Source organism: Pan paniscus, chromosome 3 (assembly GCF_029289425.2).
Source record: "Pan paniscus chromosome 3, NHGRI_mPanPan1-v2.0_pri, whole genome shotgun sequence".
In the NCBI taxonomy this organism is placed as follows: domain Eukaryota; kingdom Metazoa; phylum Chordata; class Mammalia; order Primates; family Hominidae; genus Pan; species Pan paniscus.
The window spans coordinates 183,767,874-183,778,851 of NC_073252.2; the positions used below are offsets into that span (position 1 = coordinate 183,767,874).

At 46.5% G+C, this 10,978-nt stretch overlaps 1 pseudogene; it reads right to left on the reverse strand.

Annotated features, from left to right (window-relative positions):
• Positions 1–514: 514 nt before the first annotated feature.
• Positions 515–586, reverse strand: LOC129397718 (U4 spliceosomal RNA; annotated as a pseudogene).
• Positions 587–10,978: the final 10,392 nt, after the last annotated feature.

Consider the following 10,978-nt stretch of genomic DNA (forward strand, 5'->3'; position numbering starts at 1 on the left):
AGCAAATTCTTAAAGTCTGAGTGTGAGCTTGTGCGCTAGATGGTTGAGAAAGCCCCGGTGGGCCTGAGACACAAGGAGAACCTGCATTCACCTAGTGTTAGCTCTTTCCACCATCTCCACTGTGTGCTCCTGAGGAAGATCTGGACAGGGAAGGACACTCCAGCTACTGTCCCTGACACAGATACTGCTTCAGGGGAGGGGAAGAAGCAAAAGCGCTGTTTGTCCTTGGGGAAGACCTGGAAAATACTCAGGTGCAAGATCCTGTGATGGATGCAAAGTGAAGGCGGTTACCATGGGGAAGGCAGCTGGGAAGCTTTGCAAGCAGGAGGAATAGCTGCTGGGCAAAGTGACACCACTTTGTGGAAAGCTCACTATCACCACCTGCCTCTCGGGCCCTACAAGCCCAGAGAACAGGCAAAGTGCTTTGGCGGAGCTGTCTAGAAGAATCTAGTGCTTCTGTCACCAGGTGTGTGAAAATATCTCCACTCCTCACAAGGTCCACTGCCTTGCGCTGCTCATTTTCCATTAGCAATAATCATGCCTTGGATAAACCTCATTGGCTGTGATACAGCCACTGCAGAGAGCTATGCTGTTCATTTTCTTCACCTAAGACTCACAAAGCAGGGGATGGGGGGCAGTCAGACCTTAGCTACAAGAGGCTGGGAAGTGTAATTTTCATCCATCTTTCTTTCCTTCCCTCCCTCCCTCCCTCCCTCCCTTCCTTCTCTTTCATCTCTCTTGTCCTTTCTTTCTTCTCTTTCTTCTCTGCCTCTGCAGTTCAAACAGGCATTCTAGCTGTAGTTCAGAAAGTGATTCCATAAATGGGTTGGAACAGGAGTTGAAAAGCCAGTCCATAATTTCTACTGCACCTCTCATCCCACTAAATACCATTACGTCAGAGGCCCTGTTAATTTCCTTTACAGTGCCACAGCAGTTACAACAAAGCAAAATACACATAATGGTGGTTTATTTTTACTTATTTAATGTCCTCCTCTGCCCCATTCATTTATAAGTTCCACTCATGCCTCGTGTAAACAAAAACTAAAACTCTAAGCCCTCAACCAACTGAATGGATCCCTTCTGAGCCAAGGAGACCTCAAATGATATGGTTTGGATGTGTGTCCCCTCCAAATCTCATGCTGATGTGATCCCCAATGTTGCAGGTGGGGCCTGGTGAGAGGTGTTTGGGTCATGGGGTGGATCCCTCATGAATGGCTTGGTGCCATCCTCATGGTAATGAGTGAGTTCTTGCTGTATCAGTTCATGGGAGAGCTGGTTGTCTAAAATAACCTGGCACCTCTGTGATTGCCAGACAGGTTCTTCTTGCTGGCTGCACAGACAAAATCAATCCACTGAGACCACAGCATTGCAGTAGAGAAAGAGTTTAAGTGACACGAAGCCGGCCCACATGGGAGAACTGGAGCTATCATTCAAATTGGTCTCTCTGAAGGCTCAGAGGTTAGAGTCTTTATGACAATTTGGTGGGCGGGGGGTTAGGGAATGGGTGCTGCCGATTGGTTGGGGATGAAATCATAAGGTGCGGAAACAATCCCCGTGCTCTGAGTCAGCTGCTGGGTGGGGCCACAGGATCAGGTGAGTCAGGAGTCAGGAGTCCAGGTGGGGTCTGTCTGAAACACATCTCAAAAAACCCATCTTAGGTTCTACAGTAGTGATGTCATCCACAGGAGCAATTGAGAAGGTCTCAAATCTTGTGACCCCTGGCCACGTGACCCCTGAGTAGTTAGGGACTGTAGGAACAACACCTGTCTCTTAGCAGGTTCAGGCCCCTCCCATAATCCTAACCATGAGGTCTTTCATTGGTTCTAGAAAGGTGGTTCAGTTTTGGGAAGGGCTGTTATCATCCTTGTCTTAAGGTTAAACTATAAACTAAATTTTTCCCAAGGTTAGCTTGGCTTACATCCAGGAATGACCAAGGACAGCTTGGAGGTCGGAAGCAAGATGGAGTCACCTATGTCAGATTTCTCTCACTGTCATCATCTTTCCAAAAGCAGTTTCACCTCACTGCTCTTTCTCTTGCTCCCTCTCTTGCCTTGTGATATGCTGGCTCCCCCTGAGTCTTCCACCATGATTGGAAGCTTCCTAAGGCCTCACAAGAAGCAGATGCTGGCAACACACTTCCTACACAGCCTACAGAACTGTAAGCCAAAGTAAACTTGTCTTTATAAATTATCTGGTCTCAGGTATCCCTTTATAGCAATGCAAAACAAACTAATACACCAGAGAAGCCTGAAAAACTGAATTCCCCACCACAATGGGAAGGGATGTCAGACACGCCTCGCTATGCCCCCTCCCTTTGGAGTTTAGGTACAACTGACCAGCATTAACATGAAAACAGAGATCATAACACTGACAAAACAGACTCCATGGCAATAAGATAACAAATTCCAACCTGACTCTGGTATAGCATCATATGACAGATAGCACTCTCTGAAGGAAATCAAGTGTATTTTACCTTAAAATATATTTCATTGACATATTTTGAAATGGCCCTGCAAAGCCATCTTTCATGGAGGAAGTTTGTAGAGAATCTTCATTCATGCAGCCTGGCCTTTCCCGATCTAGGAGAGATTAACTAAGAGTCTGACACCTGGCTGGGCATGGTGGCTTACGCCTGTAATCCCAGCACTTTGGGAGGCTGAGGCAGGCGGATTACAAGGTCAGGATATCAAGACCATCCTGGCTAACACAGTGAAATCCCGTCTCTACTAAAAATACAAAAAATTCGCTGGGCGTGGTGGTGGGCGCCTGTAGTTTCAGCTACTCGGGAGGCTGAGGCAGGAGAATGGCGTGAACCCGGGAGGCGGAGCTTGCGGTGAGCCGAGATCGCGCCACTGCACTCCAGCCTGGGCGACAGAGTGAGACTCTGTCTCAAAAAAAAAAAAAAAAACAGAGTCTGACACCTGTTAAGTTCTGAAAAGAGACATTCAGTATCTATTCTCTCTGAAGGCTGCTACCTGGAGGCTTCATCTACATAACAAGGACCTTGCCTTCCACTACTCCCCTTATGTGAATCCAAGCATTTCTTTCTACCAACTTCAAGCCTTTAGACAAAGCTTAACTGTTTCAAACAATTGCCAATCAGAAAATCTTTGAATCTACTTATGACTTATAAGCCCCCCACGTCTCACCTTTGAGATATCCCACCTTTCCAGGCAGAACCAATGTACACTGTACATGTACTGATTTATGTCTTTGTCTGTAACTTCTTTCTCCCTAAAATCTATACAACCAAGCCATAACCCGACCACCTCAGACAGCCTCTGTCAGGACCCCTTGAGACTCTTCTCTGAGTCATGGCCACTCCTATTGGTGCAGAATAAACCTCTTCAGCTGTTTTACAGAGTTTGGTTTTGCCAGTAACACTCACGCCTTGCACTTTGTCCACCTCGTCCTTGGGGTATCCTCACTCTAAACCACAGTGTTTAGTATATGGTTGGCACTTCATACATATTGCTGAATAAATGATCAGGCCCTTTAAGAACTGGGTAAGAACAAAACAAAAGCAAGACTGCCCTTTCTATGGAAAAATAAATACTTAGATGTCCAGACATGTTTATACTCAACTTCCTGAATTTCCCAAAAGGAAATGCGGGGAGGGGATGAGATGAGGTCTGCTCTAGTTAACTTGCTTGGAAGCAGCAATTTTGATCATGGAACTCTTAAAATGTATGTGACCTTCCAAAAAAAATAAAGAGGGGAAATAGTTCCAATGTTCCAAACTCCCTCTTTGGGTCTGAAACATGTGTCACTGGCAGGTCACCCTCCTGGGAGTGCATGTCTGAAACATGTGTCACTGGCAGGTCACCCTCCTGGGAGTGCACATCTGAGACATGTGTCACTGGCAGGTCACCCTCCTGGGAGTGCATGTCTGAAACATGTGTCACTGGCAGGTCACCCTCCTGGGAGTGCACATCTGAGACATGTGTCACTGGCAGGTCACCCTCCTGGGAGTGCACGCCTGCACGAAGCCCATGTTTGGCTGTGCCTGGAGTGTCTCCATTAGCGCTGGCACATAGTGCTACAGCCTGCACCAGCTGCTTTTCAAACAGATTCACTGGCAACAGAAAAGGAAAAAAAAAAATCCAAGGTCTTAGGGTACATTTTTTTCATTCTCTTTCTACAGCTAAAAGGAAGCTGGAAGCTTGAGAAGGATTCACAGTAGCTGAATAATAGCCAGAAAGGGAGATTAGCAAGGAGCATTGTGAGAGCTGGGAGATTTTTCTTGGGTTTAGCACGAGAAGAATGTAATGCTGTGTGTGTTTGACTTGCTCATTCTGTTGGTGTCCCCCCTCCCTTGGCTCCAGAGCCCCTGTACGCCTTCCCTCTTCCCTTGCCAGGAAGGGATTGACATGGGGTCAGTCATGAAGACGCTGTCTCCCAGCCCCACCCCAAAGGTCACAGCAGGAGGCTGCTGCAGGCTGCCTCTCAGGCTGCCAGTGGGAACAAAGATGAGGGCTGCTCAGCTCTTTTCTGGCTACCCAGGGAGAACAGTAAATCCCCTGGTGCTGCAGAGAGACCTGGACTTGGCGTGGAGACATGCTCCTTCCAAGTGACTAATTGTCAGATTTTCTTATTTCATAAGGCACGCCAGCAATGAACAAGCAAGCAAAGGGACAGCAAATTAAGAAAATTACTCTAATTTATTGGTAACAATCAGCTTTCATTTTCCTCTTTTCCATGGAACTTCTTCCTAATGACCTCCCCTCCTACAGCTGTGTCATTTGGATAAACTCACATCTCTCAGACATTTTTTAATGAAATTTGAGGCTATTCACGAAGGAGGAAGGGGAGGAAAAAGAGAACTCCTTATGCTCATCTCCCTTCATATTGTAGCTGGTTCATAATGAGCACAGTGTCTTTTGAGATGTACTTGAAGGCATATTTTTCCATTTCCCGTAAATCTTCATGCTCTGGGTGTCCCAGTCATTGAAGCTGTGGGTTGCAGTGCTCCAAGAGTAAAAGGGTTCAGGAAATGCGACCGCAAAATATACTGATTGCTTCAAATGGAGGGCACTGGAGGAGCAGCAATGCAGTGGGGGGCTTTCTCTGAATCTGCCTATCCACCTAAAAACCCAACTCTCCAACAGGAGCTCAATTGTCATGCATCTCCTCCCTGGGAATCTCATCAACCTGGGAGGATTATCCAGGAGAGACTTGGGGTCCACAGGACATCCAGGCAGACTCAGTCACAGGCATCACCCATTCACCTTCCCCCAGCTCATTCGCTCACCCCAGGCTTCCCGCACCTCCCCTCTTTCCCTGGGAAGAGGTTTGTGGGCTTCCAGACCACACTGGGTTTGGGCACTCACTTTTCTTCCCTGGGCTGCCCCTGTGCATATAATACATGTGTTTGCCTTTTCTCCCACTCATCTGCCTACTGTCTGCGTATTTCATAGACTCAGTTATCAAACCTTCAGAGAGCAGGGGGGTTGTCTTCCCTCCCCTGCAAGGGAAAAGTGGCTTCCTGCTCTTCCAGTTTACAGGTATATGCTTGGACAGTCAAACCTGATTTTTGTTGCTGTCTGCAGCAAGACAGTAAGACCATAGGCTAGACTTTGGAGAGAGGATGAGAGCAAGGAAAAGTGAAAGAATAAGAGTGAGCAAAAGTGAGGAAGAGAGAGAGAGAGAAGAGAGAATTTTATGAATCTCTTAAGCATATGCGGAACTCAGCCTGGAGGTCTGTGATCACATGATTGGCCCAGGATGGGAGGTGGGCTGCCTTTGTGCCTGGAGGGCATGGCCAGGAGACCCCCGCTGCTGTAGAGCAGGAGGAGGATGCAATGGATGGGAGGGGAGCAAACTGTTGTTCAGTTCCCTTTGTGCTGAGAGATGGTGGAAAGAGGAGAGAGAGGCAATGTGGGCAACCAAGCATTGAGGAAACGGAGCACTTACTGAAGAAGAGATTTTAAATTAATAAATTCGGTTGAACAAAATCTTGATTCGCAGTCCTGCCCCATTCCTAACGCTGGCAGGTTCAGGCTCAGGAGTGAGATGTGATCACTTGTAGAGAAATTGAGAAGTCACGTGTGTTTAATCCATGAGACTGTGATGTGAGTGAGTTTGCTACCCAGCCACAGTTAAACTTAGCCAGCGTCTGCATGTTCTATTTTACTGATGGGATAGCACTGTAGGAGGCAAAAGGAGATTGTGAAATGACACCGAGATCATAGTGATAATCTTATCATCAACAAAAAGAGTCAAATGCTATAGAATGTTTGAAGAGAGTTATTCTGAGCCAAATATGAGTGACCATGGCCCCAGGAACTGTCTCCCGAGGTCCTAAGGACATGTGCCTAAGGTGGTCAGGCTGCAGCTCGGTTTTGTACATTTTAGGGACACATAAGACATCAATCAATACACGTAAGGTTCACGTTGGTTCAGTCCAGAAAGGCAGAACAACTCACATTGGCAGGGGCAGAAGAAGTGGATTTGAAGATTTTCTGATTGGCAGTTGGTTGAAAGAGTCCGGTTATTATCTAAAGAGCTGGAATCAGTAGAAAGGAGTGTCTGGGTTAAGACAAGGGGTTGTGGAGACCAAGCTTCTTCTTATCCAGACGAGGCCTCCAGGTGGCAGGCTTCAGAGAGAACAGATTGTAAATGTTTGTTACCAGACTTAAAAAGGTGCCAGACTTTAGTTAATTCTCTCCTGGATCAGGGAAAAGATGTGGTAAGGGAAAGGGGGTTCTCTACAGAATATAGATTTTCCCCACAAGAGACAGCTTTACAGGACCATTCCAAAATATGTCAAAGAAATATATTCTGGGGAGAAATACTTCCGTTTCTTTAAGGCCTGCTCTGTCATGTTGGTATCTTATTGCTAGAAAGCGTGTGTTTTGTCAGTCGTAAGGTCTCTGTTTTAATGTTAATGCTGGTCAGCTGGGCTGGATGCCACAGGGAGGAGGGTACAACAAAGCATATCCAAACACCCCTTCCCATCATGGCCCAAACTCGTTGATCAGGTTAACTTTGGAATGCCCTTGGCCAAGAGGAAGGGTCCATTCAGTTGGTTGAAGGGCTTAGAATTTTATTTTTGGTTTACAATGTGCTTTCTCAAAAGGAGGCTTTTTGTTTGTTCTTCCTGCCATTGCTGCATGGCTCTGAGGCAGTAAAAAAAAAAATGATATTGGGTACACCAGTGTTTCCCCGGCCTCCCATGGAGGGGCGGAGCATGTGGTCAATCTTGAGAAAGATTATAATCAATCCAGTCAAGTTCAGGTCAGTTCAGTATCTTGACTGCTTTTCAGCAGTGACCAGAAATGGCCTCACCTTGGAAGAAGCACAGGCAACTTCCGGTTTCTCTCCTCAGAAACCCTGGGCTTCTATAACTGTTAGGAGAATCTGCATGTTCTCATAACTGACTTCTGTGCTGTGACTTGCCAACTACCGTAAAGACTAGGTGGTACTTAAGGAAATGAGAACAAGAAATTAAAAAATGTGATTAACACACTCTGAGAGAAACTGGGCCAACTATCTAAAAACAAAGGCTCTTCCACTCTTTTTTTGTTGAGATGGAGTCTCACTCCATCACCCAGGCTGGAGTGCAGTGGCGTGATCTTGGCTCACCTCAACCTCCGCTCCCCAGGTTCAAGTGATTCTCCTGCCTCAGCCTCCCGAGTCGCTGGGATTATAGGTATCTGCATCCATGTGTGACTAAGTTTTGTATTTTTAGTAGAGGTGGGTTTTCGCCATGTTGGCCAGGCTGGTCTCGAACTCCCAACCTCAGGTGATCCAACAGCCTCGCCCTCCCAAAGTGCTGGGATTACAGGAGTGAGCCACTGCGCCCGGCCCAACTCTTGCACTCTCTAAAGAACATGAACAAGTGGTGAAAAAAACAGAGGAAATTGTTTTCGCTTGAACAAAGAACACTTGTCATTTTTAAAAAACAAATGTTATTTCATTTATGAAAAGAAGAGCATCTATATATGTAAAGATTGCTACATACATACAAAGGTTATCATTTACTCAAGGTACAGATCCTGCCTGATGCATGCCCTAATTCCCAGTCCCTCAGGGTACAGATCACACCTGATACACACACATATTCCCAATCTCTCAGGGTACAGATCACCTTATACACACATTGATTCCCAATCCCTCAGGGTACAGATCACACCTGATACACACACAGATTCCCAATCCCTCAGGGTACAGATCACACCTGATACATGCATGGATTCCCAATCCCTCAGGGTACAGATCACACCTGATACATGCACGGATTCCCAATCCCTCAAGGTATAGATCACACCTGATACATGCATTGATTCCCAGTCTCTCAGGGTACAGATCTCTCCTGATACATGCATTGATTCCCAATCCCTCAGGGTACAGATCACACCATACATGCATGGATTCCCAATCCCTCAGGGTACAGATCACACCTGATACACACACGGATTCCCAATCCCTCAGGGTACAGATCACACCTGATACACGCACGGATTCCCAATCCCTCAGGGTACAGATCACACCTGATACACGCACAGATTCCCAATCCCTCAGGGTACAGATCACACCTCATACACGCATTCATTCCCAATCCCTCAGGGTACAGATCACACCTGATACATGCATTGATTCCAAGTCTCTCAGGGTACAGATCATGCCTCATACATGCATTGATTCCCAATCCCTCAGGGTACAGATCACACCTGATACACACACAGATTCCCAATCCCTCAGGGTACAGATCACACCTGATACATGCATGGATTCCCAATCCCTCAGGGTACAGATCACACCTGATACATGCACGGATTCCCAATCCCTCAAGGTATAGATCACACCTGATACATGCATTGATTCCCAGTCTCTCAGGGTACAGATCTCTCCTGATACATGCATTGATTCCCAATCCCTCAGGGTACAGATCACACCATACATGCATGGATTCCCAATCCCTCAGGGTACAGATCACACCTGATACACACACGGATTCCCAATCCCTCAGGGTACAGATCACACCTGATACACGCACGGATTCCCAATCCCTCAGGGTACAGATCACACCTGATACACGCATTCATTCCCAATCCCTCAGGGTACAGATCACACCTGATACACACATTCATTCCCAATCCCTCAGGGTACAGATCACACCTGATACATGCATTGATTCCCAGTCTCTCAGGGTACAGATCATGCCTCATACATGCATTGATTCCCAATCCCTCAGGGTACAGATCACACCTGATACACACTCGGATTCCCAATTCCTCAGGGTACAGATCATGCCTGATGCACACACAGATTCCCAATCCCTCAGGGTACAGATCATACTTGATACACACTCGGATTCCCGATCCCTCAGGGTACAGATCACACCTGATACATGCACGGATTCCCAATCCCTCAGGGTACAGATCATGCCTGATGCACACACAGATTCCCAATCCCTCAGGGTACAGATCACGCCTGATACACGCATGGATTCCTAATCCCTCAGGGTACAGATCATGCCTGATACACACTCAGATTCCCAATCCCTCAGGGTTCAGATCATGCCTGATGCATACATGGAATCCCAATCCCTCAGGGTACAGATCATGCCTGAAATACACACGGATTCCCAATTCCTCAGGGTACAGATCACACCTGATACACACACGGATTCCCAGTCCCTCAGGGTATAGATCACACCTGATACACACATTGATTCCCAATCCCTCAGGGTACAGATCATGACTGATACATACATGGATTTCCAATCCCTCAGGGTACAGATCACATCTGATGCACACATGGATTCCTAATCCCTCTGGGTACAGATCACACCTGATGCACACATGGATTCCTAATCCCTCAGGGTACAGATCTCACCTGATACACACACTGATTACCAATCCCTCAGGGTACAGATCGAGCCTGAGGCACACATGGATTCCCAATCCCCTTGCTGTATCTTCCCTCCCTCCCCAGCCCTCAAGTAGGGAAAGATTTCCTCAGACATATGAGGATACTTTGACAGAAAAAATTTCCAATTACTTTCCTAATTTGCACCTAAACATCCATCCATTTGTGTTATTACAATTAAAATTAAATTTTTATAAAACATTTTATAGGGTTAAAAAAAGTCTGTTATTTTTCATATAGTAAATTTTTGATAATTCATAAGTATGCAATTACCTATCAAGGGCTTGTTCTTATTTTCAAATACAGAGTCTGTATGCTTTTGTACATATTCAGTAGCTATTGCATTGGGTCAGGCACATGACAGGGGAAATGTGGTACCGATCTCTGATATAAGAAATAAGGAACAGGTTGAGCGATGTTCCCAATCCCTCTGCAGACCATCAGTTATCAACTGGTAAAGGCTGGGAATTGATGAGGTGGGCTTGAGCAGCAGCATCAACTCTTCAAGTATTTTACAGGCATCTGAGACCATTGACCATGGACTGTCCTCCAGAGAATTAAAGCTAACTCGTGGCCAGGCACAATGGCTCATGCCTGTAATCCCAGCACTTTGGGAGGCCGAGGGGGGTGGATCACTTGAGGTCAGGAGTTCATGACCAGCCTGGCCACCATGGTGAAACCCCACTCTACTAAAAACACAAAAGTTAGCAAGGCATGGTGGCGGGTGCCTGGAATCCCAGCTACTGGGGAAGTTGATGCAGGAGAAGCACTTGAATCCAGGAGGCAGAGGTTTCAGTGAGCCGAGATCATGCCATTGCACTCCAGCCTGGGTGACAGAGTGAGACTCTATCTCAAAAAAAAAAAAAAAAAGCTAACTTGTTTCTTATGTTTGTCTGATACTCCTAACTATTCCCATTACCAATTCACCTTGGTTGTCATAAACTTACTACTCAGATTCAAATCTCATTTGTGAGCTGATACAGTTTGGATATTGTCCCCTCCAAATCTCAGGTTGAATTATAATCTCCAGTGTTGGAGGTGGGGTCTGGTGGGAGGTGTTTGGGTCATGGGAGTGGATCCCTCATGGCTTGGTGCTGTCCTTGTG